The sequence below is a fragment of the Lepisosteus oculatus genome, chromosome 8, assembly GCF_040954835.1.
Source record: "Lepisosteus oculatus isolate fLepOcu1 chromosome 8, fLepOcu1.hap2, whole genome shotgun sequence".
NCBI classification, from domain to species: Eukaryota; Metazoa; Chordata; class Actinopteri; order Semionotiformes; family Lepisosteidae; genus Lepisosteus; species Lepisosteus oculatus.
This window is the reverse complement of record NC_090703.1, coordinates 49,688,515-49,701,105: the sequence shown is the minus strand read 5'-3', so window position 1 is coordinate 49,701,105 and position 12,591 is coordinate 49,688,515.

Sequence of the window (12,591 nt, the reverse complement as noted above, 5' to 3'; positions counted from 1 at the left end):
ATGGAATAAATTAGCAAGCCTACTGCTCAAAGCTTTCTGATTCCCATTCATAGACATTGAGGTGAAAAATTCATTAAAAGCCAGATTTTTGTCAAAGTCTTTTATTCACTGCACAGCACAAAGAAGATGGATTGCTGACAATTAAATCCATTAAAAATCTCTGAGGGTGTCATTTATTCAAAATTAGAGATCACTAAAAAAATGCGATTAATTACTTTGTCCCCTATCTCCACAGAAGCACACAGAGAGATGCACAATATATCATGGAACTAAATTCCTTCTGCGTTGAGTTATATTAAATTTACATTTAATATGATTAAAATGGGTTCTTATTACTATAAATTATAGTGTTATTTAAAAAATAGTCAGAAAATGGACTTAAAAACTACCTGAGCTCTAACAAGATATTTCCATTAAGAAGACTTTTTTTCCAGGTAATCTATAATAAGGTTAAATAGGGCCATTTCTTCCTGTCATTCATTTACCTTGAATTCAAAACGCACCTTATATAGATGCAGAAAGCCTATATTAACGCATTTTGCATATATTTACTAAAACCTTGTTATGATCCTTGTCTCAACATAAAATAATTACCATAATGTCAATTGAAGCATTTAAAAATCTAAGTGATTTTTACAACAAACCTAAAGATTAGGAAAGCTGATTAGCTCATGTCATCATTATAAGTGAGAAGTGAGTTAGTGTGATTTATCTTGTATATAGACAGCACCAGCCTCAGGGTGCAATGTGCTCTGAAGCGCTCTTTGGGCGCGCTTTCCTATCAAGAACGTGTATTTTCTTGTTTACTGTACTTTCACAACTGTCTCATTCGATTCCACTATTTAATCCTGTCTAACTGTAATAAACAAATACACAGAAGAATATTGTGATGAAGACGTTCTCACACAATACGAAACGCAGCACATGAAAGCTACAAGTGAGAGCCAGCCTGAGACGGACCTTATTCTGTGCAGCGGGGGTGTCCAGTCCTGGTCCTGGGACACATGCTGGCCGTTTCCCACTGCAGCTGAGCTCTTTAACGGCACGAAGTCTTCATTGATCCAACAAGTGGCTTGGCTTAAACATTGGCAAGTTGTTGTTTTTTTCCTACTCAGAAGTTGGCGATGTTACATTACCTAAGAAACGCAGTTGTTGTTGAAGAGGCAACTTCCAACGTACAGTTAAAGGGTAAAATTGAAACCCGTTATTCGGGTGTCTTAAGGGTTTAATTTTTTAATTGATTGCTCAGGTGTAACAAAGACCAGCAGGTGTGGGGGTCCTGGGACCCCCTGAACTACAGAACAAGAGTTTCTCATTCTCCTTGGAGGCCAGCTGCCAGTTCGCCTTTATCGTAGGTGCGGGAGATTGTAAACTGGGGTGGGAGGCCGTTCCTTCTCTTTCACACAGACGAATGTTTCAGAGGTCAGACTGGAAACCAGTTTTACGAGTTGAAATCATCTGTGCCTCTCCCCGAGTTCCCCGGCTTGTTGCCGGGTAGTGTATCTGTGCCGCCCGAACAATGAGGGTCTACAATAGAGGCGCTCAATTAACTGTATAACACTTTCATCAATTAGGCAATCATTTAAAATGCTGATTGATGAGGCCAAATGGTCCGATTTATTCTCTCCCTCGAGCGGAAGAACAATCACACCATCAATATAAAAACCAGCTGATTAATGTTTGAAAAATCTCGGAAATCGTTTGCGTGTGTGGAAAAAAAAAGTGGTCGTGCGGATTTTTTTCTTCGTAACTTCTCTTCAAGAGCGTTCTGTTACACTAGGTCCTTGCTTAACGCGAACTAAGGACTGATCCAGACGTACGATTGCCGATAAATGTTATTTATTCGTAAACAGAAGATCAGGACAAAACGCACTCAAACGTTTTAAAAGTTACTTTGTGTTTCATGTCTATCGTAACATAGATATGTTTGTTGTGACTCTGCTCTACAGTTGGAAAATATTAACTGAAGTAACGTTTTTAACCTTTTATGGTGTTTATATTTAAATAAATTAGATTATTATTTTAAACGCCGCCACTTGTAAACGATGCCTGCGCCAAATGTATGTTGACTTTTTTATACTATCGTTCTACCGTGATAAATAAAATGTACATATTTATGCCTAGGGTTATACAAGCTATGACAGAGTCGACAAGATTATATACAGTATTCACAAAAAGTTTAATCGCATTCTGGAGTTATTTTAAGGCCAATTTGTATGTTTGCTTTTAACAGTAAATAGATCAGTTAACCGCAATCAAAACTCCTAGCGATCTGCGCAAATAAGACTTCCAATGTACATATGGCAATAAACTCTTCTGCTAACTGTCAATTGTTTTGTGTGACCATACACTTGCTATATCATAAGTAAATGTTTTTTTCGTGCACAATTTCGTGTAATTTAATTTAATGAATGAATGGCAATGGACTACTGTTGATTTGCCGAGTCACATAACTTGAATGATAATTAGACATTATATACACGTTAACGAGTATGTATTATTACTTAAATAATATGTGTTAAAAACAATGAAATGATGAGGACACGGCTGGACCACTTACTTAAAAAAAAACAGCTCTTTTAAAAATAAGAAATAAGTGGGCTTATTTTTATGATATGTCCTTTTATTAATTAACCACGGTACGATCTAGTTTTTAAAAGGGCAGAACACTTGATTTCAGCTTGGACTTTCATCTCGATGTTCAGGAGCGGCGAAAGTTTGTATCAGAGCTGGGATCTACGTTAAATGGTGCTCTCTCGAACAGCTCTGCACAATAAACCGGCCCCAAAACTTGCGTGTCTTGACACGCAATTCAAGAGCCACAAAGCGCCGCAGAATACCACAGAAATGGCAAGCACCTGACAAGGCTTACAGGAATAGCTGCATTTAAAAGGCTGATGGCGGCAAGAGGTACAGGCCAAAAACCACATAAAACTCATCAGCGTGTTTTAGCTAATTGGGGATTATTTGACATCAAACTGCTTTGTGAACGTTGTGTGCTTAATCGCTATCTGCGGCTCGCGTCTTGCTGAGGGCTTCGCTTTCCCTTGCTTTGCCTTTCGGGTGAAACAACAAAGTCTTCTATTAAAAACAGCCCGACAGCACTATAACCATAACACTTTCTCGAAAAGCCCCGTTGTTCACAATATCAGGTGCTCCTTCTGTTCTCCTAACTTTAAAGGGAATTAGTGTAAGCGCGTTTAACAATCTCACAAACGGAGCCCCTCCTCATTCGATTTTGTCAAATGACTTAATTGATGCTTGATATTTAATTCTCTGTTATTCTACCCATCAAAGTTTCGCTAGAACTGCATCAATTCTTTCCTTTTTTTCCCATCAACAATTTGACAAATACCCCCTTTTCTTACACACCCTCCATTTCATTCTGCCTGACTTTCCCTCACTTTGAATTCAGTTATTGATTGCCTGTCCTGCTTCAGTTGCAAAAGGTTTGATAAAAGGAGGTTTTCACTTTCTCAATTCGATGTGACAGCTCTCCAACATGAATAATGGAAACCCTCTATTCACAGGCAAATCAACCTAATTCAGCGTACCCCTCCACTTTGAATGGAGAAGTCACAGTTCTTCCCAGCCCATTCCATCACAGCCTCCCCCTGCACAGGAAACCTTCAAAGTTAGGAGAACACTTTCAAGAAACAATACAGCTCTTTGTCAGCTGTTTGCCTGAGATGATCAAATAAATAAATACATGCTCCCAGCGTACACACAAGTCTATGTGTCTCCAAAGGACAGATCGGTCTGTCTCGTTGAAATCAGAAATCTCACATTTGTGACGCTGCGATTGATGTCCGTATTGGAATAATTTCTGTGCTTGGTTTTTAATTTTGATTAAAACATGGGTAGCGGTATACAGTTTCGCATGATTGTTTGTCAAAAGTGAGTAATTAGGATTATGTTAAGACCTACATCTATCTCTCCAGAACAGTGGACAAGACAATGGTTTGTGCTGCACATTGTGTGTTGCCTCTTCTCCGGCTGGGTATGTCATGAAAGGGGTTGATGTACTGCACAGTTTCACATGTGCGAGTGTCTTGGGCTCTTAGTAATGTGACGGCCCGATACCCTGCTAACCTCACTTGTCTGCTACAGTGGTCTTCTTTGCGTTTTTGTGGTTTTGTATTTTGACAGATACGTGGAATCAGATAAATGTCAAAGTCCTAACACCCTCTTGGAAGTACAAAATGTTTTACAGGAGTTTTATACACACAATCGCGCAACAAAACAGGGGCACAGACTAGGTCAGTGGTTCCCAGTCCCGGTCCCGAAGGAAAAGCCGTCTGATGGATTCTTGAATTCTAATGGATTTCTAGTTTAATAAAAGTCTGAACAAGCAAGCAGATCAATTAAGTCCTCTTTTGGAGTTCAGTTGGAACGAGGCCCAGCAGACCCAGTGTTTCTCCAGGACCAGTTCTGGGAAGCTCTGAACTAGTTGTGTGCACTGCATGAATTCAGTCGTGAATATTTCAGCTGACCTGAAGCGATCACAGTCAGTGACCACAGCCGTCACAGGCTGCCCCCCTAACGCGATAGTCAGATTGCTGCTGTTACTGGCACTCAGCTCTCTTCTCATCCTAAGTGGAAACAGAGCTCTTCGTACATGAAGGCTTTTAGGATCTGGGACTCTTTTCTATTCCTTCGTTCCCAACGATTTCCTGTTTCCCCGAGGAAATATCGAGTCGTATTGCGAGATTTCAACTGCAGGAATTTGGAAGCTGGAAGGTGAAAAGCCCGCAGGAATTTGTCAGAAAGTCAGAATTTATTAATGGCTTGACCAGTGCTGGAAAAATACACATACCGATGCACAGAAGGATTGTGGTCACCTTATCTATTTTATTTCAAAATGAAAATAAATGGCCTGTTTTGGAAAAATTAAAAGGTGGTTGGAGTTAGGCCATTCTTACATGTAGTGCAGAAACATTTTTTGTGTGGTTAATTGGGGAAACGTTTAATAAATAATTTAGATATCTAAATAATTTGCTTGAAACTACGGTAAATGATCATCTACCATTTAAAATATCAATCAATGAATCAATTGACCGATCAATTAACTTGAATTAAATATTACCCCACCACTTTTAATTGAGGATTGTAAATCAGTCCTCTGTTTTGTGCCTGATAATCTTTCTGCACAGGCCCTGTATTGTTTAATTACTAGCTGGTAATGACATCTTATTAACTGGAGTGCAGAAGATTTTTTCGAGCAGTAATCCAGGGCTAAACCAGGGCGTTCAGTGGTGTGTGAGGTCTGGAGTCTAGGCATCTCCTTCGTTACAACCAGGTGTTCTAACAGCTGCTCAGGAGAAGTGAAAACAAACCTGTCTTAATGATCAAATACATTGGACTTTTTTTCTACAGTGGATTAAGGTATTAGAGGATGTAGAGCTCTAATGCAGTAACTTCCTCCAGGCACCTCCTAGGGTTAGTACATCAAACTTCTTTTTTCATTTATCTCTATTAGAAAGTGTAGGGCATGATTAAACATTTCATCTTAAACACTAGGTGTAATTATCTGTGTAACAAGTAGTGGATTGCTTTTAAGTTTCTAAGAAAAAAGGTGTTGGACAGAAAAATGGATATGTCTTCCAGCAACACAGGTACATGTGCAGCTTTGCTCTGCTTTAATGTGTGTTAATCCCTGGCCAGAGGGCACTGACCCTGCAAGGGAAATACTGAGGCATGAGAGAATAGTTCAGACTCCAGTGTCCAGTATCTGTGTCTTCTCTTGAAAACTCCCTGGACTCGGGAGATTGTCTCCACATGAATAATTATGGTCACCGGCTCTGCTGCAATACAGAAACATTTGCTTCAGGGAAAGACAACAGGACGGTGTTGTGGAGTGTTACAGGTTTTCTTAGCATTAAGAGAATTAAGGCTTGTAGACAATGACCAAAGTCGCAATTTCTGGCACATAAGCCCTTTATTCCTAATTCTAAGAACTGACAGCTGATGATACCTCTTGATAAAACAAATTTTGGACATCAAGCATTTATTAATCTTCAACTGTATGACTCCCACTAACCTACAACACTGTATCGTATCCTGTTGTGAGTGTGAACTTGCTCTTGGCTTCTATTCACTATTCAGCCCCCACTAAGAAGACAAGTCCCCGTCACAATATTGTCAAGGCTCTGTTGGTTTTCTGGTTCAAATCCTTGTTCACGCTGTTTGCTGAGTACTTATCCACTGTGACAGCCTTCAGCCGTTGAAAGAGGTCTTCCAAAACCAGATCTTTCCTGCTGGGCAGAGAGTGAAACGGCTCTTTCAGCCCGTGTTAAGTCAGCCCTGCCAAACGGAGCCAGCCCCACAGGCACCCTTACTGTGTCAGGCTTCGGCCTGCCCTGCTCTGCTCTGGCACGGCCACGGAGGTGTTTCATAAGACACCTGCTCCCGAGGCAGCACAGAGAAGGGGAACGATTTCCCAGAGCTTCTCAGAAAGAGTAGGGGTGTTACCCCTGTGTCCTGGACAAATTTCCCCCTGGCCTTTACCAACCATGGCCTCCTAATGATCCCCATCTCTGAACTGGCTTCATCACTCTGCTCTCCTCCCCCCTGAGAGCTGGTGTGTGGGGAGAGGACTGGAGCATCATCCAGGTGGGGCTGCACACTGGTGTATTGGTGACTGGTATTTGGTATTGCTGATTTCTGGACTCGGAGGAGAGACTGGGGCTGTGGACTCGAAATCAGGTTGTGGGTTCAGATGGCGGTGAGCAGCAGGAGTGAGCAGGGTGCCGGTCTCAGACCACCCCGGTTAAACAACCACCCGCGTCCGTGGGTACAAAGCGAAGTCGCTTGATCATAAAACCACCAGCCCAAAGCTACAAAGCAGAATAAAGACGTCAGTTCTGTACCTCAGAGGCAGAGGTACCCAGACTTGGCGTCAGTTTCTGCCAGCTAACTTCTGTTCAACCATTTTTTTTTTCTCCATTTTGTTCCCTGCGCATCTTCAGCCGCATGCTGCTGAAAAAGAAAACGGCAGCAATTATTCGGCATTCATGGGCTGCATACTGGCGGGGCTTTTGTGGGAGCAACACGGTGTACTCCAGACAGAGGAAGAGCTCTTCCTGGCACTGCGCACCTCCGATGAAGCCCATTGTGGGGTTTATATCAACTAGTGTTCGGAAAACATCTTCACTCATCTCCCCGAGCAGCCGCCTGAGCAGGAAGAGGTGCCTGTTCGAGGAGGAGCTTTCATTTTGCCATGTTAATTAGAACCGATGAAGAAGCAAGTAATCCAAAGATGTATGAAGACATCTGTTTTTTTAATAAAATTCTATTTTGGTGCAAATGATCCCGTGAAAGAGGCAGTTTCTAACGATATCGTGACACGAGGCGTTTTCATAATTTAGCCCTGATTTGCGCTGCAAAAGAAGTGAATTTAATTGAGAACTGCATTTATAGCCGTTCTGGTACAATTATACAATTACACTGTAATTGAGTTTCTGCGAGCTCCAACGTTTCCACCAATTTACTGCACTTTCACTGCAGTTAAGCTCCAGTTGCCTTTCATCGGATGTAAATTTCTCTTATTTCATAAAAAATTAAACATAATTACTCATATTCAACTGTGCCATTTTCAACAGGAGGTTCACACTAGTTAGCTTGCATTAAACCTAGAGACTGTCAAATAAGGATTTTTTTAATGCAAACCCTTTTAAAGACATGCGACAGCTGTACTATTAGATGGAAGGTGATTGATGCTGAAATAGCTTGGATCACACTGCTACAACTGGGAGGCCTACCTAATAGTCCAGGTTTCACATTTTAATGGTGTATATATTAAATCATACCTACCATGCTTGTCTGTCCAAGAAGGGACATTATCTCAATTAAAGGCTATGGCTCGTGATTGCAGTCATTCCTCTGAGTCCAGGCATGGCGATTTGCTTTGTCCTGGGTGGGTATCGACAGGCAGCAATGGCTATAGCAGACCTCAGGTGGCTCATAAAGCAAGGATCTAGCAACATCTTGCCCGCTGTGGACAGCCTATCTGGTGAATGTTAACAGACAGTTCCCCAGTAGCATCTCTGTAACAACAATTGCTGTGTCTTTGTTAACATTGCTTCGTATCAGCAGAACACCAGAGAAGGAAAAAAACGTTGCTTTCTCAGATGAGGCCTGTTTGCAAGGCCCAGCAGTGCCTTTATTGTAGCAGGACTGCTCAGATGGAACACTGTACTTCATGCTTTAATTGGGCTATGCTGAAACAGGGCAGCTTTAAACATTTTGTCTGCCCGTTCTCCCCTTTTGAAAGGGGTTAGAAGTGAGACAGAAAGACGGATGTGGCATTTCATCATCATTTCACCCATTTATTTATTTTTTCTGATCCAGGACAAGGCAGACGGAGCTGTTTCACTGTGACACGTGGCAGTTCAGGGTTCGATTCACTGGCTGTCTGAAGCTGGGAGCCTAGGTCTGAGACAAACAATAGATTCTAAGTTACTGTTTTAATTCATATCCATTTTAAGGGGGGAAAACACAGCAAAACTGCTGCCTATTACTACTTGCAATTAAAAGAGATATGGCAGGCAGCACAACAAGCTCCACTCTTAAACAGGCTCTCTGTGACCCAAACTATTGAATAAAACTAATAACGGTGAAAACAGAGGCAGAGAGTGAAAAAGAGAAGGGGAGATTTTAACCAACAGATAAGTACTTAGAGACCTTTATAGAGTATAGTGCTATTATCTCCGCTGAATAAAACTAGGATTTAGTGGTTTTTCCACTTAATTTAAATCAAAGGAATCACCACCTTGCATATTGCGCTGGTAATGTAATGGAGAGAAAATCACAAAAAGGCTTTGTGGGCACTGACACCTCCTATAGTGGAGCTGTGTTGTCCAGCAAGAAAAAGGAGAGAGGAAAGTTTTTTTTTTCTTCACTCACTATCTGCTAACACATTCTAATTGATGCCATTGCATTCCTCCGCTCAGCGCATTCAAAGAATAACGAGCTCAGAGCTGAATGCCTATGAATTGGTCCCTTCCCAGCAGAGCAGTAAAATAGCCCCCCTGCCCCCTCATCCCCCCCCCCACAATCCCATCATCCTAAACCAGTGCCACCACCACTTTCCCCCATTTACCTCCGTCCTGAAGTCCTCACTCTAGTTTAACGCCCATTAATTCAGGGGGATTGTAAAGAAATTCAGCCCACAAAAGCTGTCAATCTCTCCTGCCCCCCCTGCTCCAGCCCGGACCCACACAGGCTGGAGTGACAGCGTACCCTCCTCCACACACACAGTCCCCCCCGCTGCCTCCGTGCACAAAGCTTCAATCTGTCTTTCGAAGGACCTCTCTGACTCCCCCCCTTGCAGGTGCCCATCAAAGCGCCCACAGATGCCCCTGCCAGCCCCTCGGCGCGCCACGCCCAGGAGCAGGACAGGAAGTGCCGCTGACAAAGGGGCAGTGTGGGAAGGGGGCGGCGCAGGGAGGAGGGAGGCGGACAGATGGCCGGGTCTCTCTCGGCCTCCCCGGGAGAGCAGGGGCAGTGCAGGAATGAGCCCTTAACTTCCACTCCACCACCAGAGGCCTGAACAACAACAACAGAGTTTGTTCTCAAGCACCTACAGCTCACAATCTGAACTGGAAAATACCTGTGGCGTTAATAAGTCAATTGGTTGACAGTACCTCGCTGTGCTCATTTAAACTAATTAGAAGTTCAACGCGATCTCAGAGTTATTATTAAGCTTGTACGCCGACACATGCTTGTAGTTTGCTATTCATACTGCAAACAAACACAGCTTCAGAACCATCTCCATGTCTGCGAGCTCTGGAGTGTGACTGCAGCTTGCTGGCATTGCAGAAACATTGTCAAAGGACAGGGACTGCGACAAGCACAACTTCAGATCTTGAAGGTCCAGGGATAAAGACAAGAACTTTAGTTCTTTAGTTCAGCTCTCAGTGTCAAGTACAGAATCCAAATGCAAAAGTGCAAGTAAACTACATAAATATGAAGGCACCTGCATTCTGGAATTATATCTTGTCTTCTGATTCTTTTAATCTTTTTCATTTTTTAAGGCTGGTGGGGTTCATGATGATGATGATCATGATCAATTGTGTATAAAATTATATACATATCAGAACTCTTTCAGAATTCAGACAAAAATATATCGCTTTAACTATCTATGGGAACCTGAATGCAGAAACCTGAAGAATTCAGTGCATTTCTCTCTGTTAAAACAGGACTACAGTTCTTAAAAAAGCCTAGCTCTTGTGACGCCTGTGCACTCAGTACCCGAGCTCAGCTGTGAACACAGACCCTATCATTACCTACAGCCCCTTGGCTCCATTATGTCCCAAGATTATGGTTTTGGTCCTACGAGGCGCACCTGAGAGCCTCCTTTACTGTCTTGACTCTCACTGCTAAATGCTAGTTTGAATAGGGGAGGAATTTTTAACTGAAATGACTAAAAGTACGTAGGAAGAAAACACTCGATATTTCGAAATCAGCACGTTAGTTAGACAGTTAAAGACAGCGATCACTTCAGAACTGCCACAAGTCCTCAAGACTGAAACACAGACGCAATTCAATATTTGTGGTTACTTTGACCACGTGTTTTGGCTCAGCTGCTCTCCGGACTTACTGTGAAAGTGGCATTGTTCAGAATTCTTACACATTTAAGACAGAAGTGTGGTTCATTAAACTAGCCAGTAGCTTCAGGCCTTTTTAGTCACCGTGACTTTTTCTCAGTGGACTTTTTGATTGAATACTACACAAAACAAGAAGCCTGTAATGTAATACGTGTTACTAGGCTGCCACCTTCTGGGCATTCTGTGCATCTGCATCTGCTTCACTTAAAGGCGTTGGTATTTAGAAGGAACAGGTTTTTCTGCGCCTCACGATTTCCAGCGTGCTGCGGTAACAAACAAGGATATTGTAAAAGGAAGAAGCTCTTATTGAGCGCTGCGCTGGACTACGGTATGTACAAAAGCAGATCGCCTAAAACCAAAGCAGACACACGCAAAGTGATCATTAGCGCCGTGCAAAAAAACAGGAAAGGCGCGTTCAGACTAATCTGTTCATATGGCACCTCACTGACACAAAGACAGATCAAGCCGCTGGATGAAGGACCCCAGACAATCGATTAACACGGTCTTCTACTTCCAAACGAAGGGAGTAGCGCCTTGCCTTGCTGTCCTAACCTCGCTTGCGAGCGATCTCCAGTCCCTGTAACCCTGGTGTACTCCTTTCAGACTGACAGCCCAGGGGTCAGCTCTCTGCTCCTTTCAGGAGTCTGAATACCCAGATGAAACTCAAGCATTGTCTTGTCGTGTACAGCCTAAAGGGATTGAATGTTTCCTCTCACCAGTGCCACTAAAGTTTGTTTTTCACCTCTCCAAAGAAGCGGCGTGTGCTCTGACCCTACCGTGGTGACAGCACTCCGCAAGGTGTTCACTGTGTGTATCCTCGCTGGGGTATATCAGCCCGCTTTTCAACAGCGTGTCGGCGCAGACTAGTGGCTCTCCGTAACAGGGCATTAATGAGCGGTGGCTCTGTGGCTAAGGATCTGTGTCTGTGACTGGAAGGTTGCTGGTTCAAATCCCGCGGCCGGCAGAGGAATCCTACTCCGTTGGGCCCCTGAGCAAGGCCCTTAACCCCAACTGCTCCAGGGGCGCCGTACAATGGCAGACCCTGCGCTCTGACCCCCAGCTTCTCTCCCTGTCTCTGTGTCTGTGTCTCCCTGGAGAAAAGCTGGGGTATGTGAAAAGATGAATTCCTAATGTAAGAAATTGTAGAGGGCTAATAAAGAAACATTAACATTAAACACTTACTCAGCTTAAGTACTTTCTGATTGATAAGTCTAAAAGCTGCTGGTTCACTCTGTGTGTATGGGGTTTCAGGTCAAGCTGTTCCAGCAATGACCTGGGCTCTCCACCGACTTCAGAAGGCAGGTCAGAGCCAAAGTTGTGTCTTTTTGGTCCCCTTATTAAGGAAAATAGTTGCTTCCCCCTGAGCATGTTAGATTAGCCCTCGGCTTCAAAATGTGCTGTTGTTTAAGACTATAAATCTCTCGAAAAGGATCTGCGTCTCGCTATCCCGGCACAGGTTCCCTCTCTGAGCAACAGGTATGCGGCCGCACGCCTGAAGCTGCCAAACTGCAGCTGTGTCACTCACGTACCCTTGGTGGGTCTTCCTGCGATCCCTCTTCACGCTCCGTTCAGCACACTTCTTCCGAGTCGCCCTTGTCCGCCCAGACAGGCGTCTCCTGCTCCCGGAAAGGTGTGCGCGGGGCTGGGGGGCCTGATTGACAGCCGGCCCCTGGCCTCGGTGTTTATACTAAAAAGGAATATCGCCCTGCTCTCACCCTGAGCCCCCCTCCCCCGGTCCTTTCTGCTCCACGGGTAGCCGAACCTGAAACGAGGCCGATCAGGACCAGATCTCCACTGTCACCCCTGTCACTCCGCGCCCCTCCCGTTCACAGCCGCGTCTGGAGAGCCTGACAGATCGGCTCTCAGCTCCAGCGAGGTGGAAACAGCGCTGACATCAACGTTATCATCCCAAATACCCAAGGAAGTCTTCAGTTTCCGAACGGATTTACTAAATACAAATGTAGAAGGTACAAGAAAGGATTTT